Source organism: Triturus cristatus, chromosome 4_2 (genome assembly GCF_964204655.1).
Source record: "Triturus cristatus chromosome 4_2, aTriCri1.1, whole genome shotgun sequence".
NCBI classification, from domain to species: domain Eukaryota; kingdom Metazoa; phylum Chordata; class Amphibia; order Caudata; family Salamandridae; genus Triturus; species Triturus cristatus.
In genome coordinates this window covers 666,995,146-667,020,562 of record NC_140586.1, presented here as the reverse complement: position 1 = coordinate 667,020,562, position 25,417 = coordinate 666,995,146, and the positions used below count along the sequence as shown (strand labels likewise).

The 25,417-nt window shown below is 43.4% G+C and overlaps 1 protein-coding gene and 1 long non-coding RNA gene across 2 annotated transcripts in view; one reads left to right on the top strand and one right to left on the bottom strand.

Moving 5' to 3' along the window:
- The window catches only part of LOC146834868 (FRAS1-related extracellular matrix protein 1-like), a 991,143-nt gene that overhangs the window by 427,806 nt on the left and 537,920 nt on the right, over nt 1-25,417 (bottom strand). The window lies entirely within an intron of this gene.
- Nucleotides 1-25,417, top strand: part of LOC146834869 (uncharacterized) — a 110,508-nt gene that overhangs the window by 49,167 nt on the left and 35,924 nt on the right. The window lies entirely within an intron of this gene.

The following is a 25,417-nucleotide window of genomic DNA, read 5'->3' as shown; positions in this document are numbered from 1 at the left end:
GTGAAAAGAAGAGCCTTCACAGGTTTCTTGTAACTTGCTTTCCCCTTTTCGAACCCATTCGTTTTTCCGCACTACTACCCAATCACCTCTTTGAACACAGACTGTTTTTACACCTTTTCTGGAATCATATAACCCTTTCATTCTTTCTTGATTCCCTTGCACCTTTTTCAACATTTCCTCCCGATCAACCCATATCTTTTCCTTCTTGCACAGCCATACAGGACACTCTTTCTTCCCAGGCTCCCTTCCTTTAAGTGACACAAAAGGAGCTACTCCTGTACTAGAATGTGGAGTAATCCTGTGCATCCACATCATTTTTCTCAATTCTTCTCTCCATGACAATCCATTAGCAAGTGATAATTGTATGTTTTCCATAACAATTCGATTAGTTCTTTCCACTAAACCATTAGCCTGTGGTCTGAAAAGAGCCACTCTCTCATGTACAATTCCCAACTTGTTCAAATAATCTACCATCTCTCTAGATACAAACTGCACCCCATTATCAGTCACAATACTGCCCGGCAATCCTTCCTCCAGAAAAACCTTTTCAAGAAATTTTATGACATTACTTGTACTAATTTCACCCATGGTCTGTATTACAAACCACTTGGAATGATAATCAACTAGGACTAAGATAAATCTATCCCTCATTCCTAATTTATTAACCGGACCGATAAAGTCCATGGATAATTTTTCCCAAGGTTTTGACGGAAACTTAGAACATTCTAGAGGAGGTTGACGCACAATCTTTGATTTGTCACTATTCACACAAAATTGACAATCTTTCACCAAGGCCTCAACTTCACTATCAATCCCCGGCCACCAGAACGATTCTCTAATCCTGCGTTTAGACATCCCTTGACCTGGATGACCCTCATGAATTATCTCCAAAATCTGTTTCCTTACCTCTTTTGGAGGTATGATCTGCCATCTTCTCATAATATTGTCACCACAAAGACTTAACTCCTCTTTAATTTTAAAGAATTCTATCAAATCTGAATCCTTGCAATCATGCACATTCCAGCCCTGAACAATTCTCAACTTTACCTTTTCCAACACCGGATCATTCTTCATAGCTCTCTTCCAATCTTCAGACAACAAAGCAGACACTCCTACATTACCACATACATCACCACTTACATCACCACATACTTCATCAAAATCTTCCTCCAAAGGCATCCTCGATAAACAATCCGCAATCACATTCTTTTCTCCCTTAACATATTCCACCTCATAGTTAAACTCCATGACCGATAGTAACCATCTAGAGATTCTTGGTGTCACACTTCCTTCCAAACCTTTCCCTCCTTTAAAGATATATAGTAAGGGCTTGTGGTCAGTTCGTACTTTGAACGGGATACCCCATAAATAAAATTTGAAATGACACATACCCCAGCAACACGCTAACGCTTCTCTCTCTATCACTGAATATGACCTCTCTGCGCCTTGCAGCCTTCTACTTGCAAACCCAATAATTTTTTCTTCACCTTTAATTACTTGAGACAACACTGCCCCGATTCCAACACGGCTAGCATCTGTGGTTAAAAACGTTCTCCCACCAACTTCAAACCGTCCTAACGTGGGTGCTTCAGAAATTTTCTTTTTTACCAGTTCGAAACTTGTTTTACATTTCTCTGACCATTCAAATGGGACACCTTTCTTCATAATTTCTCTTAAGGCCTCAACAGTTTCCGCAAAATTGTTAACATATTTTGAACAATATTCTGCAAGACCTAGAAATGACCTCAATTCATCCTTATTCTTGGGTTCTGGTGCCAAAGTCACAGCCTTAACAATACTTCTTTTCGGTTTTATCCCCTCTGTACTTATTTCGTGCCCCAAATAATCAACCACACCCTTTCTCAGCTGACATTTTTCTCTCTTTATAGTTAAATTGTGTTTTTCCAATCTTCTCATTACCTCTTCAAATAATCTATCATGATCAGAATGATCTCTTCCTGCAATCAAAATGTCATCTTGAAAACACCATACATTTTTTATGTCTCCAAAAATACTCTTCATCGCCCTCTGAAAGACAGCTGAAGCTGATGCTAGACCAAATGGCATCCTTTTATATCTGAATGCACCTAAGGGCGTGGCGAAAGAAGTTAAGTGCCTGGATGCTTCATGCAAGTTAATTTGATGATATGCTGCTGACATATCTAAAACGCTAAAAACTTGTCCCTTTCCCATAGTTGATAGCATTTCAGATATGTTCGGTAAAGGCTCCCTATCTACCCAAATATTTTTGTTTAAATCGCGTAAGTCAATACATAAGCGAATTTTTTTTCCATCTTTTGGCGCAATTACAATCGGAGCCAACCATTCAGAGGCCTCTATTGGCTCAATGATACCTTGATTTAATAAATTATCAATCTCTTGACGTAGAGGTTCTAGCATCAAATTAGGTACATTTCTTACTTTGTGGACTACTGATTTCGCATTGTCCTTTAAAATAATCTTATGTGAAAATCCCTTTAACAATCCTAATCTAGAAGAAAACACATTGGGATATTTATCAAACAATTCCCCGTCCTCAGATACATCTTGCACATTTGTTTTTTCTAAGACCATAACTGGTTCTTTGGCGTTTGGATCAATGATGATGTTTAAATCTTTTTGATGTCTCCATCCTAGGAGATCTGATCCAAAGTCCGTAATATAGACTCTTCCCCTCACTGCTTCATTCTTAAACCTTAAAGTCATCCAACACATTCCTAGAATTTCTATTCTTTTTCCAGCATAACCCACTGCACGGATGTCTGATTTGCATATAGACAAATTATGATCTTCCGACCAATTCTTTTCAAAGGAATTTTTTGACACAAGAGTGTATAAACTTCCTGAATCTGCTAATATTCTAATCTCCCTTCCATCAAGCGTAATGTTACAGTGTGGCTTTTCTAATTCATCCGTACTTTCCATTTTCACATTAGTATTGGACAATTCTTTGACCTCATTTACCGGAACTTCTTCATGATCTACATTAACCATTAAAAAGATATCGTCGACATATTCGCAGACATCTTCTACCTCTTGAATCTTATTTCTTCCAATCCCCTTTGTTCGACACATCCTAGAGAAATGTCCCCTCTTACCACAATTTCTACATAATGTCCCTCTTGCAGCACAATTAAGACTAGTAGCTATATGCCCTGGAGCACCACATCTGAAACATTTGATTTCTCTTGGTTGATAACTTGTTTTAGACGACTGGGGTGATATTCTCTTAATGTCAACCTCCATTCCTTTACATTCTTCTTGTAGCTAAGTAACCATCCCATGACATCAGCTCTAGAAATCTTTACAATCAGCCTTCCTTGATTTTGCATCCCTGTTTTTACCGACAATGAATCTCCTCATATATCCCCTCAACTGTTATGGGACACTTTTAAGGCTGCCTCTAGAGATTCCATTATTTCATTTGTTGCCCAAAGAAGACGCACGGCCTCTCATTTCTTGCAATCACTTAATACGCAAATTAAACAATTGGAGCATTCTTATTACTTAACTAAATCTCAATCTGACTTGGGTAAACTTCTTAGGCCAAATTCTCTTTCAATAAACTTTCCACGGAATCTGCAAATTTATATCTACTTAAATCTAGTGCTAAATATTATAGCGCACAAAATAAAGCCGGAAACTTTCTTGCCAATTATCTCAAAGTTAAAAAAGAGCGCACACAAAAATTGAATCTATTGTCACCTCCTCTAATATCACAATTCATAAAGATGAAGATATTCTGACAGAATTCACTGACTTTTATCAAAAACGTTATACTTCGGAATCCCCTCCCTTATTATCTAACATTGATCATTATTTGTCCTCCATTCCCTCTCCTTCCTTTCCAGAAATAGATTTCTCCTCCTTAGAAGCTGATATATACCCTAAAGATATTCTGGAGTCCATTCAGGTACTTAAAAAAGGGAAAGCTCCTGGGCCAGACGGCTTCACAATAGAATTTTATTCACATTTTTCCAATCTACTTGTTCCCAAACTTCACGAATTATTTTCATTTTTTATAACATCCCAAAAATCTGAAGGCTCCTTTCAGGAGGCTTTAATTTGTCTTCTTCCCAAAGATAATAAGGATCACACTTTATGTAAAAATTATAGACCTATTTCTTTAATCAACCTGGATTACAAGATATTTGCGAAAATTCTCGCACTCCGTCTGGACAAAATTTTACCTAAATTAATTGGTAAAGAACAATGCAGTTTCATCAAGAGCCGTCACCTTTCTGATAATACCCGTCTCTTTTCTAATGTTCTTAGTAAATCCCACTCTTATAAACATTCATTAGTTGCTGTTGCATTAGATGCTGAAAAAGCATTTGACAGGGTTAATTGGCAATTTATATTCTCAACTCTTGTTTGGTTTTGGCCTGAAATTTCTTTCTTATGTTTCATTATTGTATTCCTTTCCTAGATCCTTTATCTTAGCTATTTGGAGAATGCACATTAACATTTTGTAGATGATATGGTAAATCAGCCATAAATAGATTAAAGAGACATGGGGCGGGTACGCAGCCCTGTTTGAGGCCACTGTATGTTTCAAGACAAAGTGTTGTACAACCTCCACCACCCAATTCAACCTGTACCCATGTATTTGAATAAAGCAATTTACTCATATCTAACAACACACTCTCGGTACGACCCATGCTGATAACTTTGCCCAAAGTAAATTATGAAGAACAGAGTCAAATGCAGCTTTTAGATCTACAAAACAAATATAATTTTTTTTATATTTTGTTCTCTCTACCATCAAAGTGAGTAGTAACAAGCTTGTAATTAATGACTGCCCCCTGCCAAATCCGGTTTGGAAGATTGGAATTACTTTCCTTTCTGTCGCCCATTCTTCCAGACCCCTGAGTAGAAGTTTTGCAAAGATTTTCGCCTCTACATCGGTTAGTGCGATCAACCTGTAATTATCTGGATTGTCAGGTGGGCGACTTTTATAAATCCTCTGTATTATGCTGGCTTGCCAGGATTCTGGGACCAAATTAGATGTGATAACATCTACAAATAATTGCGATAAAAATCTTGAGCATCAGTTTGTCTTGGCTTTAAATACTGCATTCAGGATCCCATTTGGGCCTGGAACCCCATTTGATTAAATCTTACTTATCAGTGCTTTTACCATATTCTCCTGTGGTAACACTAGCATTTGATCACCACTAGGATTTTCTTTTTCATAATCCTCACTGCTTATATTAGTTGGCGAAGCAGACATACATACGTCAATATCTGAACCTAGAGCATTTATAAGAGAAGCCCCTTACAGAGAGAAAATAAAAGACTCCCAAACTGACGCGGTAATGTTGGCACTATTCGTTCTCCTGTTGCCGTACTCAAGGTCATTGATTGTACCCCAAAATGCTCTTAGGTTATTGAATTTCCTAGCATGATGTAATTTAGCCCATGAACCTTCATGTGTGCCCTTTTAGCCTTCCAGATCTCGTTCTTATAAGACTTTCTTAGGCTCTTTAATGAGCATAATTTAGTGAGTTTGACGTCACTATTTGGTTGATTGCAAATTGCCCAGGAAGCTTTATTAAGTGCCTTCTTTTGTAGAGGTAGCTTATATGAATACCAGGTGTTTCTTTTTGGTTTAATATTCCCCTAGAGGTTGGTTTTGCCAGAAAGCGATCCACTAGTGAAGAACAAAGACACAGCCAGATTTCTACCATTGATTTTCCAGGTTGATGATCATTCAGGGCTAGTTTTATTGTTGGACCTATAAAGGCCAAGATCTCCTCTTGTTTTGTTGAGTGCCATGCCAGTCTTTTCAGATTATAAGTGATAGGCTCTGAATAAAGAGTTCTTGATTTTCGTAAATGAGCCACTGCCAATGATAATGTAATTAATTGCGGATTATGGTCACTTTCCACTCTAGGGGCCACTTGAAACCCAATAAGGTTGGTCAACAATTCATTTGAAATAATAGTGTAATCAATGATTGAATGTCGTTGTGAATTTTTAAATGTTGGAGCACCAGCCTTAGTATGTTGGATATCGTCCTGAGGCAGCATAAGATCACCTTTTTGTAACTGGGAGCAAAACATCTTCATTGAATTCCCAGTAAACAGGTGAATATTAAAATCTCCCGAAATAATAAGACTGTTTGCAGGATATTGATAGGATAGGGCTTTCATTAGTTCCCATAAGACAGTGAGCTGCATTGACTTTACTACTCTTTTTATACACAAATAAGCAGTTAGAAAAATAATCGGTAGTTGAAAATCAATTTTTATGCATAATAGCTAATCCAATTGGAAATAAATTACATGATGGATGACATCAATGACACATAGATAGAAAGCCCGCCTTCTGCAAGGTCATAACAGTTGAATGACTTGCAAGGTTAGCATATTCTTGATATTCAATGATGGGCTCACTACACATTTTCCAAGTTTCCTGGAACATTAATTATTTAAAATTCTGAATAAAAGTTATTGTGTCTTGGTCTTCTAACAGCCTTGCAAGGCCATGAAAATTCCATGAGCAGATGGTTATAGTTGCATGTTCTTTCTTTTTAACCAGACTGCTCATCCTTCAATCATTCTTATCAAGATTCCCTTTGCTAAGTGCCTTTGGGAGGCAGGCATAGTCATCTCTTGGGGCTGAATATTTTGTATTTCTTTCCCAATTCCTGAACCCGAACTGCAGCTTGTGATCTTAAGGCAGGAAGAGAACTCGGGGTTGGATAACGGGCCCATTGCTCCTTCAGGATATTGATTTTTCACCCATGATTTCCATATTGCATTGGGTTTGTTTGAATTTATCTATTTTCCACTGTCTTTGCATCTCCTTATTTCAATGCCACATTTCTCAAATTGTAAATTATGTTCAAGAATTCTGTTTATATTCTGCTCACTGTGCCAAAAGATACAAATTGCCTCAAGTTTAGGATTTTTAGGGTCCTGTTTGAATGGGACTGATTCTAAGGCATCTGATGTTAATTTGCTTAGCTCCAGGATTGAGGCTAACAACTTCAATATATTGCTACGATTTAAGATATCATGTGGGCCCCTTGTGACATACAATGGGGTATAAAGCTTTGCAAAAAAGTCGGTACAGCTGACTCCAGTTAATGTCATCATAGATATATGGTTGGAAAGTGATGTAGTTGTAGTTCTTGTGTCTCTGACATCTTCTGCAGTAACAACATGGCTGTGGTTCACAGTTTCTTTCAGATGTAACTTCATGTGATTGGGCTGAGTTTTTCCAGACGGTGAGGAGGAAAATAAATATGTATTTTTATTTTCCTTTATGGCTCTAGAACTACTTTGATGATCTTTTCTTTTGTCCACTAACAATATCTGAATGGCTCCATTTACTGGTGGAGGCTTTTGCATGGTGTCTTGTACCAACTCACAGCTATTTGAACGTTTTCCATTTTGGGGAAATATAGGCTTGGCTGAAGCATCCTTAAGAGAAAATAACATATCTGGACTTCCTAGATTAGCGGTCATTCCTTTGTCCCCTTCTTTGGATATGCAAGGCAATTTTTCAGATAATTAAAAAATCTGATAATTTTTCTTCGGAACAGAAAATGTGCTTCAGTTGGTTTGTTGGTTTTTTGTATTGATTCTATTTTGAACTTTTCCTCACCGTTTTGCATTACATTTTGTTGATTAGCTTTATTCTCATTAGGAGCAGCCGGAGAGACTTGGACGCAATTAGAAATGCTTCCTTGCCCTATCATAATTCTCAAAGAAAAATGTGTGTCATGTTTAGCTAATAATGGTAGATCAGCAGAATTAAGAGGATGAGTCATAGAGTCTGCATTCTATGATTTATATGGCACATGAGCACATAGAGGTGCCGATTACGATCCTGGAAAAACCGGGTACGAACCGTCGGTCGGAGCGTTTTCTCCGTCCGACTCGTACCCGGTTGGAAAACTGTACAAACATGGAAGTACGATTCGCACGGAAACACCATTTCCGTACGAATCGTAAAAAACACCGTCCGACGAAAATATACATACGAATGTGATCCGGGAATGCTCCGACGTGACGTCGGGACGCTTTCAGGCAGCGTTTCACGACCCAGGAAGTACGATTCGACCCGACAGCAGTCCGGACGGCAATATTTTCACGGCACCCAAAAAGTGCCGGAAAAGCGAAGTACGCCGCGAAACGATCAGATAAGGGGGCCAGGTACGTGCCGAACCACCCCCCCAGCCCCCGTGAGTACGTGTCGAACCCCCCCGTGTATGTACACCCGTGTACGTGTCGAACGCCTCGTGTATGTACACCCGTGTACGCTCGAGTCGTACCCCCACCCGTGTATGTACACCCGTGTACGTGTCGAACCCCCCGTGTATGTACACCCATGTACGTTCGAGTCGTACCCCCACCCGTGTATGTACACCCGTGTACGTGTCGAACCCCCGTGTATGTACACCCGTGTACGTTCGAGTCGTACCCCCACCCGTGTATGTACACCCGTGTACGTGTTGAACCCCCCGTGTATGTACACCCGTGTACGTTCGAGTCGTACCCCCACCCGTGTATGTACACCCGTGTACGTGTCGAACCCCCCGTGTATGTACACCCGTGTACGTTCGAGTCGTACCCCCACCCGTGTATGTACACCCGTGTATGTGTCGAACCCCCCGTGTATGTACACCCGTGTACGCTCGAGTCGTACCCCCATCCGTGTATGTACACCCGTGTACGTTCGAGTCGTACCCCCCCGTGTATGTACACCCGTGTACGTTCGAGTTGTACCCCCACCCGTGTATGTACACCCGTGTATGTGTCGAGCCCCCCGTGTACGTACACCCGTGTACGTTCGAGTCGTACCCCCACCCGTGTATGTACACCCGTGTACGTGTTGAACCCCCCGTGTATGTACACCCGTGTACGTTCGAGTCGTACCCCCACCCGTGTATGCTACGCGCTGGGGGTACGCACCGTACATAAACGGGTGGGGGTACGACTCGAACGTACACGGGTGTAGATACACGGGGGGTTCGACACGTACACGGGTGTACATACACGGGGGTTCGACACGTACACGGGTGTACATACACGGGGGGTTCGACACGTACACGGGTGTACATACACGGGGGGTACGACTCGAACATACACGGTGTACATACACGGGGGTTTGACACGAACACGGGTGTACATACACGGGGGGGTTCCACACGTACACGGGTGTACATACACGGGGGGGTTCGACACTTACTCACGGGGGCTGGGGGGGTGGTTAGGCGTGTACGCACGGGGGCTGGGGGGGTGGTTCGGCACGTATGCGGGCACATGTCTCCATGGTTGCAATGGGAGTTCGGTGCGGACAGTGTTTTTTTCCATACGGTTGTGACATCGGACGCACGGGATGGATCGAACTTGCGCGGTCGGACTTCACTTTTCACGTTTGTACGGTAAATCGTCCGGGGACGTGTCGGACACATTTTCCGACCTGAGGACGTGTGGGGAATTATTCCCAATGCGACTCGAATGGAGTTTTTCCCATGCGAATCGTACTTGGCGGTTTGTACGGCACTTGTACGATTCGTATGGTAAAAAGACCGGATACGAGTCGTACGGGGAAAATTTTTCCAGGATCGTGATCGGCACCTCAATGTCTATTACCTCAGGGATCCAAGCCAGTTTCAGATCAAGGTTTGATCCTTCTGTTGTGGATATTGGACTCAAGGGATCTATTTTAATTCCACTTTTAAAATTGTTGGGACTTGAAAACGCTTCTGGTCTCATAGTTTGGGTCCCTGTTGTACAACTGATTTTCTTGGAGACAATATGATGGAAGGCAGAAATACATTGTCATTTGTGGTTGACTCAGTGCCTGAAGAAATATTAATTGCCTGGCCAAAATCCAATTCAGCTCTATCTGAGATTACGCCCTCGTTATCAACCTTTGCGGACCTTTTCGCTGATCCGTTGCTATCAGTAGTGGTTGTCATTTTCCAATTCCTGATCCCACTGTTTATATTTCTAGTCTTAATTTCTACTGTAGAAGTACAGGGAGCGCTGAACTTGAGATTTTACGACCAAAGAATGATAGCCCAATGCCTGTGTAGAAGCTACGTTGCACACTTCAGAAAGGTCTTGTGCCAACAGCTGTATGCTTTTTCACTGAGACTTCCTCAAAGAGTTGTTTACAAATGGGTGTTATTGTAACTGGTTTTATATGGCTTAATTCTGTCAGTGTTGTGGCTTTGACCATTTTCGTTTGAACCCCGAGGACCACTTTGCTTGTTTTGATCTTCTCTGAAGATTTAAAATAGTCAGTGATAGTTGGCTGGAAGGCCTCATTATGATTCTCGTCACCAATATTTGAATGCTGGTCAACTAAAGGGCAGGTCACAATTGGAATCACTGGATTTATCCTCTCCCCAATTGGAGTGCCTGCCCCTCCACAAATTGAAACAGAATCAACTTTTCCCAATCTCTTTGTCCGCTGCTTTGTTCGCTGTTGTGACACTGCCCCACGTAGGCAGCTGGACCTCATGGTACTGCAGTTGTACTGTTCTCTAGGCCTAGACACTTAAATGTTTCAACAGTGAAATTCTAATGTATTTTATAATTATTTCTAATAGCAATAAATCGCGGCCCAACTTGGGCCTTACCTTAGTTCCGTACTTGCACTGCACTGCAACTCGTTGCGCGCATCCTTCTACACTAGTCTGTACCAGCACATCTCTCCTCTTCCCCCATCTCCTTTATTAGTGCCAATACTGGCATATGAACAACAGAGGGGGAGGAATCTTTCAACTCTCCTCCCGCCCCCACTATGCCGCTAAAATACTGGAAAATCCAGGTTCTCAGATCCTGGGTGAACCAAAAACAACAAGTAGGCTAATAAACAATGATTCAGGGCGACAGACAACCAGCAGACCGGTGGGGGGGCACAATTTAACATTAAGTGCCAATGATTGCCACCGTTGATCTCTCCTACAGGGCTTTTCTCACTTCCTCTCATGCCTTCTGCATGAGTGGTGCAAAAACAACAATTGATGGTCAAAATGGAGAACAATGTCATACATTCACCCCAGTACAGAGATCTCGGCCTAAATCCATTGTTTTTTTGCTCACCATGCCATTCCAGTTTGAACCCAGCCATATGCAAATCAGTCTTGACCCTGTGCCCAATGGGAACAGTCGAGCCTGAATTGCCAGGCCAGGTCCTTCCTGGGCTGGAAACAAGCATCCTAGGACCAGTTTCGAGGTTTCCCCCTTCATCAGCCAGGATAGCTTGACTCCAGTGGCATGGAGAGCACAGGACCCACGTCTGGGCATACCCGTCCCACTAGTGGTGACAAATGCAAAACCCCAATTGATGGACAGAATGCAGAACAATATCATACATTCACTCCAGTACAGAGATCTGGCCCTAAATCCATCGTTTTTCTGCTCACCATGCCATTCCAGTTTGAACCCAGCCATATGCAAATCAGTCTTGACCCTGTGCCCAATGGGAACAGTCCAGCCCGATTTGCAAGGCAAGGTCCTCCCTGGACTGGAAACAAGCATCCTAGGACCGGTTTCGGGGTTTTACCCTTCATCAGCCAGTATAACTTGACTCCAGTGGGATAGAGAGCACGGGATCCACGTCTGGGCATACCGGTCCCACTTGTGGTGACAAGAACAAAAACAATAATTGATGGACAGAATGCACATCAATGTCATACATTCACCCCGGTACAGAGATCTGGGCCTAAATCCATAGTTTTTTTGCTCACCATGCCATTCCAGTTTGAACCCAGCCATATGCAAATACCAGTCTTGACCCTGTGCCCGATGGGAACAGTCCAGCCCGAATTGCCAGGCCAGGTCCTCCCTGGACTGGAAACAAGCATCCTAGGACCGGTTTTGGGGTTTCACCCTTTATCAGCCAGGATAGCTTGACTCCAGTGGTATGGAGAGCACGGGACCCACGTCTGGGCATACCCATCCCACTTGTGGTGACAAATGCAAAAACAACAATTGATCAGTGGTGGCTGGTGACATTTGAAAGTGGTGGGCCATATACATTCTGTCGTAGTGCCCCGGGGCAAGTGAGCGCAGCGAGCGAGCCCGAACATCTTAAGGGGTGTTCGTGGGGGTTTCCCCCGAGAAAAAATTGAAAAAAGAGTGGGTAAATGGTGCATTTTCAAGCAAATTTGAGAAGCATAAGGTTAATAAAGCAATTGTGGAAGTATCCTTGTTTGTTCTGTACAATCCACTGATGAACCCCCATAGGCCTCTCGTCCTCCTGTCCTGCTTCACATGTTTCTGTACTAGCACTGAAGTGTCTACAGCCCTTCTACAAGCAGCACTGGCATGGTTTGCATTGGGTACTGGTTGTGCCACTGCGGGTGACCCCTACATAACTACTATTCGGGGATGGCTTTGATCGTCGCAGAACATCAAAGGGTAACAGGAGAGGTCGCGCTCGGCTCATCTTTCACTGGACACAAGGCTATTTTTGATGCAGTATAAGTGAGACCAGCAACAACGGCAACACAATACCATGGCGGAGACACACACAAGTACAACCATGTCAACTCACTCTGGTGCACCTCGCGCAACAGCCTACACTGCACTCTGTGCACCGTCTCTTGAGTTCGCTCACTCTTTCATGCTATTTTTAGGTGTTGTCTCTGGAGCTCATTCATCAGTTGAGATAAATGTCTCACGAGCCCTAATAACGAGTTTATTGTCTCTGGAACTCACTCGTGCTTTGTGACTCTGAACACGGTTGGTAATCTCTCCATTTCACTCACTCTCCGACTTCCCGCCGAGTTTAAAGTGAGCTCTCTGTGTCTTGACGCAGATTTGATATCCCTGGGATGTCCCTTGCAGACAGAGGCCACTACAAACGGAATTGGACGCATTTCTCTGCAAGGCCGTGAAGTGCACTATGAGAAAGAGCACGAGACGCCTCCACAATGCCATGTAATGCCATAGACTCTGCTCTGCCAACTGTTGGTGGGGGTGAAATTGGTAATAGTGAGAATGACGATAAAGAAATCACCACCCCTCCCCCACACACACATTGAGTATGCACAGTGGAAAGATATGGCAACCCATGGCGAAGTAATGCCACACAAACTACCTAAATAAAAATAGGAACGATTTCCTGAGTCCTGGTTGCCCAACTTGAGCTATATGACTGACGAAAACAGTGAAAATCACATGCCTAGGCTCTAGGCAACAGGGACTGACATCCCAATCAATAGAATGGACGAAACGAGGGCCACAAACAAACCCTAAGACATTGCCACGTGTTCTAAGGTAAAATAAATCACAAGCTGCAGAGAACAGGGTGTCAGGAGTGGGTAGGGTTTTATATTTTGTTTCCTTTTTCTATTCAACTTTTGATAATACATCTGCAACAAAGACTACAATAGGTGCTATATGCTACAGTATTTATCAAACCATGTAAACCTATGTTGAAATTGAAAACATGCTTGAAATTCAATAAATATTGTTGAAATGAAAAAGCACGGGACAATATTAGCGCACGTCTTGGTTTGGATTTGACACCGAATTATGAGGTAATGGGGAATAGAGCAGTGGCTGACTGTGCAATCGATCTTACTGCGCAGTAAGCCTCCTAGCACACAGCTTTGGTCAAACAGTTACCTCTCGGTGTTACCTGAAAGAAAACGCATGTGCAAAAAACCAGGATTGCCCGAAATTTGCCCAAACTCGCTATTTACAATCAAGTACAAACACTATTTACATGCTGATTTTAGAGTAATTGCAGCTGTAGAAAGTAATCCTTAATTGATAATCCCAAAATGTTCAGCTAACACAAAACATATTCACAAAATGTAGAGAGCACGCACGGTCTTCTTCCTTAGGAAACAATGACGCGGTCTCATCCTATGAGGATTAGCTAACTGTGATCCGGCTAGTAGTAGTGCTTCTTAAAGCAGACCTCTCAGCAGCGTCTTCTAAAGCGCACTTGGTACGGAGAAAGGCACTTTAAAGTGGATACATGCCCGGGAAAAACCTGCCTAACGCTTTCCTGCGCGCAGGGAAAGGGGCCATAACGGGGACTTGTGAACGGGGAAAGGCTCCGTGAAGTGTACCTGTGAGAAATGCATCATTCAGCATACATGTTACTAGGGAAAGGTTTCCTAAAGCGGATATATGCTCAGGGAAAGTAAAGTAGACCCGTGAGAAGGGAAAGTTTCCTGGAAGTGAGAAGAAAACAGCAGAAGAAATATGATGTGGGAGGAACGCCAGAAAGTACTTCCAGTGCTTGGATACTCGGCGAAAGTGAAGATTGGAGGGGAGAGGGCCTCTCTAAATGGACCAGTGCGGATGGACAGCCGCCAGTAGCAGAAAAGGCCCATAGTGGTATTTTCACATGGAGTGACTCAGAGCTAAAAATAACACCGTTGAATCAATGCTCACAGAGCCAGTTTCTCAAAACATTGTCGCACGTCTGATATCCCAAATGGACGGCTTGTAATAATGAAAGATGTCTCGTAGACAGGTCACGTAGAACAAGTTATAGGTTTATTGGTTAGTCACAAAGTCCATGTAATGTTCATATAAAGCCCATGTAGAACTCCTGTAAAGCCCCACCAGGAGCAGCCTCCCTGCTGCTCAGCCCATCTCTTCCAACTGCCAACTCCTCCAGTCCCACACACTCAACATTCCAAGTGACATCACTCATGGCTGAGCAGCAAGGGACAGAACAGTAATAAGGAAGATGCACCAACAACAACAATAGGTTATAACACATCTCCCTTCCTTATGAAAACTAAGCAAAAGATATAAATGCATCAAATCAAGATAGCACAAAATACCTTTGCTTACATAAACAGGAATTAATAAGAAAATACATTATGCAAATGAATATACATCAAATCAGAAAAAAAATCGCAAGAAAATATCTATAGCAAAAGAATAATGAACCTCATCCCCCTCCCTAGGGAAACTAATTAATTGGATACTCACCACCAACAAACTTTGAAACTAAAAACAACGTAATAGGGGAATCACACCTCCCTATAGGGGAATACACCTCCCTTAGACACACAGAACATTGTAATAGGGAAACTCACCTCCATATGAAACTCTGAACACTGTAATAGGGGAAAAACACCTCCCTATAGGGGAAAACACCTCCCAAAGACTCACCGAACACTGTAATAGGGAAAATACACCTCCCTATGATACTCCAAAACTCAAATCACTGTAATAGGGAAAAAACGTCTCCCTATAGGGGAATTAACCTCCCTTAGAAACTGAACATCAAAATCTATCCACACTGTAAAACACAAGCAAAAACTGTGGAATCTACTCCAGGATCTACTTAAATACAAGGATACTCTTTTACATTGAATGTTACATCCACAGCTGCTTCTATGCACAAGAACGCACACACACAACTGCGTTGCATACACTTGCAGAACACATTGCTTACAGGGTGACGAACCTATGTCAACCCACAACCAAGAACAGCGGCATGACTAGGGATAAAACTAGTGATACAACACCATAACCAACATTCACTCATCAGTGTAATCACATTAAACACGTTCAACACAACAGAGTGCAACGCAATGAGAAGCAAACAAAGCAATACACTTCATAACAGTGTACATAAGTATGGTATTACGCAGTATGGCAAAACATAGATGTCACATCCGAGAAGCTTGCAAAACAGTTAAATGACCTGTGAGTGACTTCCAATCCGAGAACACCATCCAACAGTATCGGAAAAAAACGCTAATTTCCAATGACCACGCGGCTCGTTTTTCATAAGAGTACACTTCTTCACCTCACAACTTCATCATGTAAAGCAGTTATTAATCAGATGTCACCGCACTATTCCGTTTCCAGTCGTGGTTGGCAACATGAGAAGAATACAGGCAGGAAGTGTAGACCTGCCAATCATAAAATGGTGGCACGTCATCAGCGTCACGCCGAGTGGCTCACTGCACGTTAATGCTGGACACATCAATGAACGCCATAGAAGCAGCTAAGCTCCATCAGAATGGCCACGGAGCTGCTCCTCACGACAGTTGAAGCAGGTAAGACGGCGCGCGCTGAGTGAATGCCACGAGGACGGCTCGTGGCATGTTTGAAAGAGTGAAAACGTTTCAACTGCCATAGAACTCAATGTTACTGAACAAACACCGCCACCCAGTGAATCCTAGTGAATGGCAGCTGCCTAAATAACCACCATTTCCTATTTTGCTGATATTGCCTCCAATATCGTAGGTCACACTCCGCTTGTAGGTCACACACCGCTTGCCACAATGACTTCAATTGCCAAAAGAGCACAGCCTGAGGTTACACTTCGTCGCTAGTCCTCGCACACCTCACATGCACAGTTCTTTTTCCTTACAGCGCGTACAGTGCAGTGGCACAATTCACAACCTTGCATTGCTCCACGGTAAATCGTCTCAGAAGTGCTGCTCCTTGACAGCGGTTTTCTTTTAACAGTTAATCACCAGTTAACGCTGAGGCCCAATCTCTGCCATAACCACTACAAACATTACGCCGGGGCTCGACATTTGCCCCCGATCTTGAATCTGACGGTCCGGTCACCACACATTGGGATAGTTTAACTAAAGAAGAACCGTTAACACCGGGGCTCGACATGTGCCCCCGAATACTGAATGTCCCCAAACCCAGACGCTGTTAAGCAACACTGCAGTGAAAGTTCTCAATATTAATGCGTGGCTGGGTGCACAACACACGCTGCCAAATCACGGCACATGTAGGCAGCAGGCAGTCAAACAGAAACTGGCACACTTGAGTTGTGGGCGACCGATGGAGTGGACACTGGTGGGGCTCTCAAGTGTCAGCTTCCTCAAATGCACAGCTAGTTTCAGTTCATAAGTTTAAATTTCTCTACTCACATCCTAAGTTTCCTTCAGCAACACACAGGTTCCTTAAATACCAGCTTTTAAGTTCTCTTGAAGTTCCTTTTTTCTTGTAAATCCTTTAAGCATCAGAAACCAAAATCCATTGAAGTAGCACACATGTAGATTCTTCCAAATCGTCGCCAGTGTAATAATGAAAGATGTCTCGTAGACCGGTCACGTAGAACAAGTTATAGGTTTATTGGTTAGTCACAAAGTCCATGTAATGTTCATATAAAGCCCATGTAGAACTCCTGTAAAGCCCCACCAGGAGCAGCCTCCCTGCTGCTCAGCCCATCTCTTCCAACTGCCAACTCCTCCAGTCCCACACACTCAACATTCCAAGTGACATCACTCATGGCTGAGCAGCAAGGGACAGAACAGTAATAAGGAAGATGCACCAACAACAACAATAGGTTATAACACGGCTCTATGGATTTTCTGCAACAGACATGTCCCTCTTGCACCAGCGTCTTTCAAGTCTTGGGGGCCATTACATACAACCATCCCCTGCTGAAGCAGCACTCAAATTAGCCCTTTTAAAACCACCTCCACGCACCGTATGAAAAGCGCTTCCAGGCTTCATTTATTTACAATTTAAAAGAAGCAGTTCCCAGTTCTCCTGCACCTGGCAATTAAGTACCGAACTTCTTCATGATGAGGAAATGAAGGAGCGTATCTCCATCCTGTGCGAGGACAAGCTGGCAGTCTGCCGGGAGGTAGAGGGTTAAGTGTCCTGTGTCTGGACCTGTGATCCCTGTTCCTGCAGCAGCGATCGGACTGCCTGGCGAAGGGCATCTCGCGAACCATGGGGGGGGGGGGTTTAGCGAGCATATGTTTGTGCTTTACATCGAGGAAATAAACGGCTCTTGGGCACAACATGCATCCGGCACTTTTTTAAAGATTTTTTAAGGCAAGCACAGTTTAAAGAAACAGCGTCGAGTATGTTACCTCTCTCCTGGGTTAGTGCGATTTGTGCTTCCCGACTTCCTATTTAATAATTCTGCATGCTCCACGACAAGCCATTTAAACACAACATAAGCAGCGGCGGCCGGCATGCTCGAGGGAGGGAGGGAGGTGGGGTCACGGGGGGGAATAAAACAAATAAAGCGTACCTGAGTGCCGGGTACCGCACTGCCTTCGCTCCTGGCCGGTCACGCTGTACTGGTGCAGGGCAAGCCGGGTCCGCGTGTTCCTGCTGTAGGAAGCAGGAACAGGAAGCAGCCAGCAGGCAGCTCCTGTCCCCTACGCAAGCCAATCACAATGCTGCGTTGTGATTGGTAGGTGCAGCAGGAGAGCGCCCCAGCCCGGGACATTTGCTCTGCATAAAGATAAAGGGAGAGTGGGCGGTCCTACTCGAGGGCAGGGAGGAGTGGCTTACCAACTGTTGTGTTTACTGACTGTTTGGTCGGCTCCAGGGCTGACCAAACAGTCAGTAAGCACAACATTGGGAAGCCACTCCCCCCTGCCCTCGAGCAGGACCGTCCACCCACCCGCCCCCAACCAGGCACGCACAGAGGCACCTCTGCTTTCTCGCAATGCGAGAAGGCAGAAACATAAATGATAGTTTTTACTGTTTATGTTTCTGCCTTCTCGCACCACGAGAAAGCAGTGGGGTGACGCCCCCACGCCCCAAAGGGGGGGCCGCCACTGCAATTGATAGACAGAATGCAGAACAATGTCATACATTCATCCCAGTACAGAGATCTGGGCCTAAATACATTGTTTTTTGCTCACCATGCCATTCCAGTTTGAACCCAGCCATATGCAAATCAGCCTTCACCCGATGCCCAGACGTGGGTCCCTTGCTCACTTTGCCACTGGATTCAAGCTAGCCTGGCTGATGAAGGGTGTTACCCAGAAACCGGTCCCACAATGCTTGTTTCCGGTTCAGGGAAGACCTGGCTTGGCCGTTCGGGCTGGACTGTTCCCATTAGGCACAGGGTCAAGACTGATGTGCATATAGCTGGGTCTGAACTGAGGTGGCGAAGTGAGCTAAAGAATGATGATGGATTCAACCCAGATCTGTGACTGAGGGGTGAGTGTCTCAAACGTTTCAGCGCTCCGTCCATCATCTCCTTGTGTTTGCTCTGCATGAGTGGGGCTCACCAGGTGGGACGCAGGCTGCACTCAGACCTATCTGGGCCGCCTCCGCGGGCAACCTGAGACTCACACTCCACAGGACCCAAGGGCAGCTCCTGCACTCGTGGCCTGTGGAGAGGGGGAAGGGCCAGTGGCAGGCCGATGGCTGGAGGTCAACGGATCAGACTCAGCTCCCCAAATGAATGCAGGAATTAGAGGAAGCAGTCTAACCGCTACGGACCTCAAAAGTTAGTGCGGACTCCCTGCTTGGGTTAGCTCCTCAATGAACGCAGGTACTGCAGGCACGGGAGCGGATGCAGCTCCGATGCGGCTCCGACCGGCTCCGTGAGTTCGGCAATGGCTCCTCCTCCTCTGACGTCCAACGCTCAATCCTCCGACCGAAGCATCTATCCAGATATCGTTCTACTGCAAGAAACTTAGCTTTTAGATGCTTTTAGTGTTAATGGTTATTATCCCTTTTGCAGTGTAGCCATCCCATTTAGTTCAGGGCGGGCTAAGCAGGGTTTAGCTATTTCAATCACAGTCAATTTAACAGGTCTCACAACCAGAATAATTAGTCTATTGTCCCACTTTCAGATGAATTTAATGCAGATCCCATATTTATTTGATGTGATTCTAACTCACAAGTGACGGATTTAATTGAGGGTCTGGAGAATGATTTAGTCTGGGCAGGGGATTGTAACATAATGCTGTGTGGTAATAGTGAACCCTTACCCTGTGGAGCTAAGGATAAGGATGGGGGAATTCTCTGAACTTCAGATATACACCAATCGAGCAGAATTTGAATGGGATCAGGATTTCAAGTCAATTGGCATTTGCCAAAGAATTCAGGGTGGATGGGTCTATCCTATTTCCTACTTACTGTGTGGCTACTATACTAAGGGATGCAAGCTTGACTTTCTTATCTTATCTTTGGATTTAGTTTAAATAATATTGGGGTATGAGGTCAGTTCTTTCTGTATTAGTGACCATAATCCCATAATCCCATGTTATTAGTCCTTGACTGGCACTTGGTAGGTATCGAAGGTAGTCCGGAGACTATACCACTAACCAATTTGCACAATAACGGCAAAAGAATAAAACGGGGGAATTAGATAAGAGGTCCTTCTAAAACAACAAGGTCAAGGAGAATTTCCATTCTATATTAACAGTGACATCGGTGGGGGTTCCCCCCAGGTCTACTATAGCTGCTTTTAGTGCCCTCTGTGACGCAGTGGATAAATATCTGAGGCTTAACAGAACATCAAAATTAACACCTCCCACAGGGTGGTTCAATCACGTGTGCACTGTGGCCCACAAGAAGTTGAAATTGGCACTTTCATGGCAGTTCTATAAAGTTACCCTGGAGACTAGGCGATCTGAGTTAAGAAAGGCAACGTGGGAGGAATTGGAAAAGGCTGCCAGACTGAGGGACAGCGCAGCCTTTTGGAAGGTTGTTAATAAACAATTCTTCACAGGGCATGAAAAACCAACACTAGATACAGTTATACCAGTGGAAGTCTCAGTTGATCATTTTAGTAATATTTTTAATCCCAGTACCATAAACTGTTGCCATTGACAATAGAAAAGTAATAACCCATAATTCAGGGATATATGATGTCCTTAGTTAATCTATTGAAATAAAGGACGTTATTGTTGCCATTAATCAAAGCCCTGCAGGAAAGGCCCCATGTCAGATGGAGTTCCCCTGGATCGCTATAAAGAAAATATTTCACTCTGGGATCCTTTTTTAACTGAAGTTTTTAAGGCATCTATAAAAGGGGTAGTTATCACTTCTCCATCTTTAAAAAGGGAAACAGAAACTCGATAGCTTGTTACCACCTAATTTCCTTCCTGAACAGCTCTATTACGCTACTGGGAAGGATTCTTCCATCCACACTGGAAGTATGGATGCAGGAAAGTCAGTCCCTGTCAAGAGGACTGCCCTGGGATCAGTACTGTAGAACAGTGCCTACATCAACTGGAAAACATGTAAAGGCCAGGAGCGGCACCATTCACCTTGCATTTATGGACCTCTTTTCTGCCTTCAATATGGTCAACAGGTTAAAGCTCTAAGATAGTATAACTAGGATGAGATTCAATCAGGGCTTAATGGGGTAATACAAAGGATGCATTGGGACACTACAATAAGGGTTAGATATGGTAAAGAGGGTGAACGTTCCCTGAAAATCAATTCCCTGCTAGGGGTCAGAGGAGGGTGAATGATGGCACCACTCTTGTTTCTTATTTATATTAATAACTTAGATTCTCACCTCGCCAAAGTAGGGAAAGATCTGCCTAAAATAAAGACTAGAGTCCTTCCGGGTTTACTGTTTGCAGACGATGCAGTTTTAACACCAAGAACTGCTAATGGACTGCAGCTTTTTTTAGATTAATTTGATAGTTTTATCGGGGGTATGGACTTTAAAACAATTTTATTTTTAAATCATTTGCAATGAGGATTGGTCCTAAAAATTTGAAAACAAGGTCTTTTTACTTGAAGTGGTTGGAAATTCTAAGAGGCAAGACTTATACCTATTTGGGTTACCCCGGACCAAAATTTAACTTGCAAAAATGTGTATAATACTAGGGCTGCCCAATGTCAAAGAGCCGTGGAGTAGTTCTTTACTTTTGCTAGGAGGATTGGACATAAGCCGATCAGAGAACTGATTAATATCTTTAAAACTAGATCTTTCCCTGTGGCGTCATATGGAGCAGGAGTGTGGGGAAATAAAGTTGCTGGACCATTACAGAAGGTTGAAAACAAGTTTATGTGTGAAGATTGTTGGATGTGCCCCAACTTACCCCTGCTTTTATGTGTCATTCAGAGACTGGACTGACCTCTTTAGGGGATAAGATTAAGTTGGAACCCCTTCTAGCATGGCTCAGAATCTGGAGGAAGTGCAACTATCAACAGATGTACTGGAAAACTATCTTGCTTTGAATAATGTTTTAGCTATCCCTTGGTTTAGTTTTATTAGGACAGGATTCTCAGAGCTAGGTTTGTTAGAACTGTTTTGGAATGTTGCAAACATAAATTCAAAAGCCGTAACTCAGGTGAAGGAGGCTTACCAGGTAAGGCAGGGCAGCTAACACCAGACGAACTTTGATAAACTGTGTGCAAGTGCTAATTATTATTTAATGAAATTGTCACATGGGTGTGAGCCCTATCTCTCCTGGTTCTATAATTTGAAGCCTAGGTTTTATTTATCAAGATTTCATTTTAATTGGTTGCACCTTTTAGTCGTATTTCCTAGAAAAGTAGTTAAGGGCTCATTACAAAGCACAATGTACTTTATTCGAATATGTCGCTTATATCCTTATACAAGAAAGTGATTCCTGCTGCTCATTATACGCTCTTCTAAGATTCGATCTCATTAGGAGGCCTATACATTTTTTCAAAAGCTGGGTAACAAGGAGCTCTGTGTTGCGGTGGTAAATTTTGTCCACTTTGCCTTGAGGATTAGAATCAGGTATTGATAAGTGTAGAACCCTGATCCGTGGTCACTTTATATACAAAGGCCCTGAGGATTGCAGATTATTTTTGTACTTCTTGTCAGGGTTTGTTTTGGATTGTTTCTAAGGTCTCTAATATACATTAGGTGTTTTAGTCATTGTTCATACTGCTGCTGTATGTATAAGCCTTGATGCCAGTTTTTATGATGATTGTTGATGTTATATATTTATGAATTGTTTATTTGTCAACTTTTATGGCTTAATGATGGCTGACTAAAGTTTGTTTGACCAACTGACTGACCGACCGCAACTCCAAACGGCTTGAAGCAGGGATGTGTGCTAGCGCTCACCCTATTCAATCTTTATATTGCTAATCTGTCGGAAATGCTAGACAACATCAAAACACACACTCCCAAACTAGGAAGTATTCAAACATCAAATTTAGTTTACGCCAACGATACAGTGCTTCTTTAGGTTACAAAGACTAATTGATAAACCACATGATTACACTGTGCAAAATAATTTGGAGATTAATCTATGTAAGACCAAAATAGTATTATTTGGGAGAATAAGCAACAAGTCTGGATACGGTACTTTGGCAGCAATATCATACCTAAAGACCAAGGGTATAAACCTCTAGATGTTGGAGTGGATTCAAGAGGCACTTACAACCTATAAAAGGAGGCAGTAAAGGTAAAAGCCCTTGCTCTTTCATCAATTTTTTTTTAAGACAACAGAGTTGCTCTGGAGCCCCATCCTAGATCCTCTGCTCAAAGTAATTAGCAAAATCGATCTCCTCACATATGGGAGTGAAACACTATTGGGAAAAGATTCCTTACTGCTTGACAATGAATGAATAAATGAATGAATGAAAACTTTATTGATTCAATTATTAGAAATGGTTACAATAATGACATAAAACACAGTAAAAGAGAAGATTTCTTTTCGATGCTAAAAACGTTAAATGATAAAATACTTTGGAAGATGAAATGAAATTGCCATTAGCACACAAATACAAAGGATCAGCGAAAAAGTCTTCAAAAATGGTACATACTAAAAGTCTCAACATGATGCCTAATAAACATCAATTAGAAATAATCTCGGTTACAGTTGTCATTACCATTCTAGTGCGGGTTACAATCGTTTACCTCTGCAAAGCCTTCATTTTGGATCTTTCTGTATTTATAAATGTTTCAAACCGAGCGAGTTCAGTTGCATCACAAGTGGTAAAACAAAATGCTAATGTGCTTCTGCAAGTTGTAATACCATTTGTCAAAAACCTTCGCCTAAGTAAAGTGCAACATGCAATTAAACATTCAGGGCAGCAACAGAGTAAATGAGCAATCGATCCCCTTGCATAGTTACAAAACCTACACACTTCACACCATGGTGCCCGTTGGTTGTTTCCTCCAAGTTACTCGATACTCGCTGATGGACAGGACCATGAACCTTGCACGGAGGATATGGTTTCTGCAAAACCTGTTCAATTCCTTTTTAGGTCGAGCCTACAGCAGCGCATGCGCTGTTGCTCGACTTTTGTAAGTGGGATTTAAAAGTGCTTCCCACCGGCATTTGCTGGCCTAATGCTTGCGTTCACGCTCACGTGAACGTGCAATTACTTTCACTTTGGGCGCTGTGCGCGCGCACAACTCGCGTGTTTGCCGGCGCGCGCGCGCCTCCGCCTCTCTTTCCCGCTGCAGCCCCCATCTTTGCATTCCCCGCGACCAATGCTTGTTTCCCTTGCTGCTCAAGTGATACAGTCCCCGCACCACTTGGCCCCTCTGACTCCTTGATTTTCTGACTGGAGAAATGTGCCGACCGTTCTCACGCCACCATACCAGCGTGGGGAATTGTACATTATTCCCCGTCCAAATATTTGATGAATCGTGTTTTTCTTGTTCGCCACCGTCATTTTTTTTTATTGCCGAGCGTTTACGAAATTAAATAGAGAAAGTTGAAACAATTTAAATGACTGAGGTTTGACACACTTCTCAATTACTCCCATGACCGAGTGAGTTCTCTTTACTTGCTGCTTTATATGGGAAGCTATACATTAAATTCTCACGAAGGTCAGACCGTTCTTTATTTGTAGGAGAGCGACATAGCATGTGAATCTTTGAATGGACTGAAGACCATCCGCAGCAGGTAGGGCCGGGGCCAGAAGGTGGCGAGAGGGGGCAGGAGGAGTAGAAACAGACAAGCACAGGCAGGGCGAGGGCTGCAGAGCTCCGCATATACTCAGTGCAGCATCTTCAGTCAGATAGACTCTTTCCTCCTATCCTGGCCCCTAAAATGGTCTTCGTACCTCACATTTCTATAGCAACGAGTAAAACGTCCTTACAGTAGCACATTGGGACATCGAATGAAAGAGAATCTCTGGATGAAACATGACGCTCGTCGAATCGGAGAGGAAATGTGTTAATTAATTTCAAGCTCAAGCGCTGTGTGAGGTGAAGCGCGCCAGTTGTGACCTGATGCAGACAGTGCTGGTCTTTGCTCCTATAGAGCCCCGGGCGAAATTAAATTGGGCGCCCTTCATGCTACTCATCCTTTTCCTTCCCTCTCTCCCCAAGGTATTGTTTCCCCTTTAACCTTTGCTAAGTGCTATATTACGCAGGATTTGGGGTTTGGCTCAGTGCAGCAATTGGCCAGCATTTTTCAAATGAGTCCATGGCCCAGTTTTACCACAGTGCACACTTTGCCTTTAAAAGATGCATGAAACCATTGCATGAGTGAACAGTTAATTCTGTGCTGGGCATGGCAGAGCGCTCTCTCGTCGATCTCTCACTATTCTGCTGCTTTCCACCTACAGTGCTGCCTTTTGTGCCTGTTAAAAGTATCATAAAAATGCAGCGGAGGAAATCAGTCATGTAGCACAGGAGCAGGGCAAAGTTATCCGACCTTAAGACAGCTTGAGGAGGCCGGGAATCTTTGCACCATTGCTGCTCCTGGATCGCAGCTTTTTGCACGTCTGGCCACCGACGGGCTGGTAAGTAGTGGTTTCAATAGTAGGTGGTCTACACTGATTCTTCC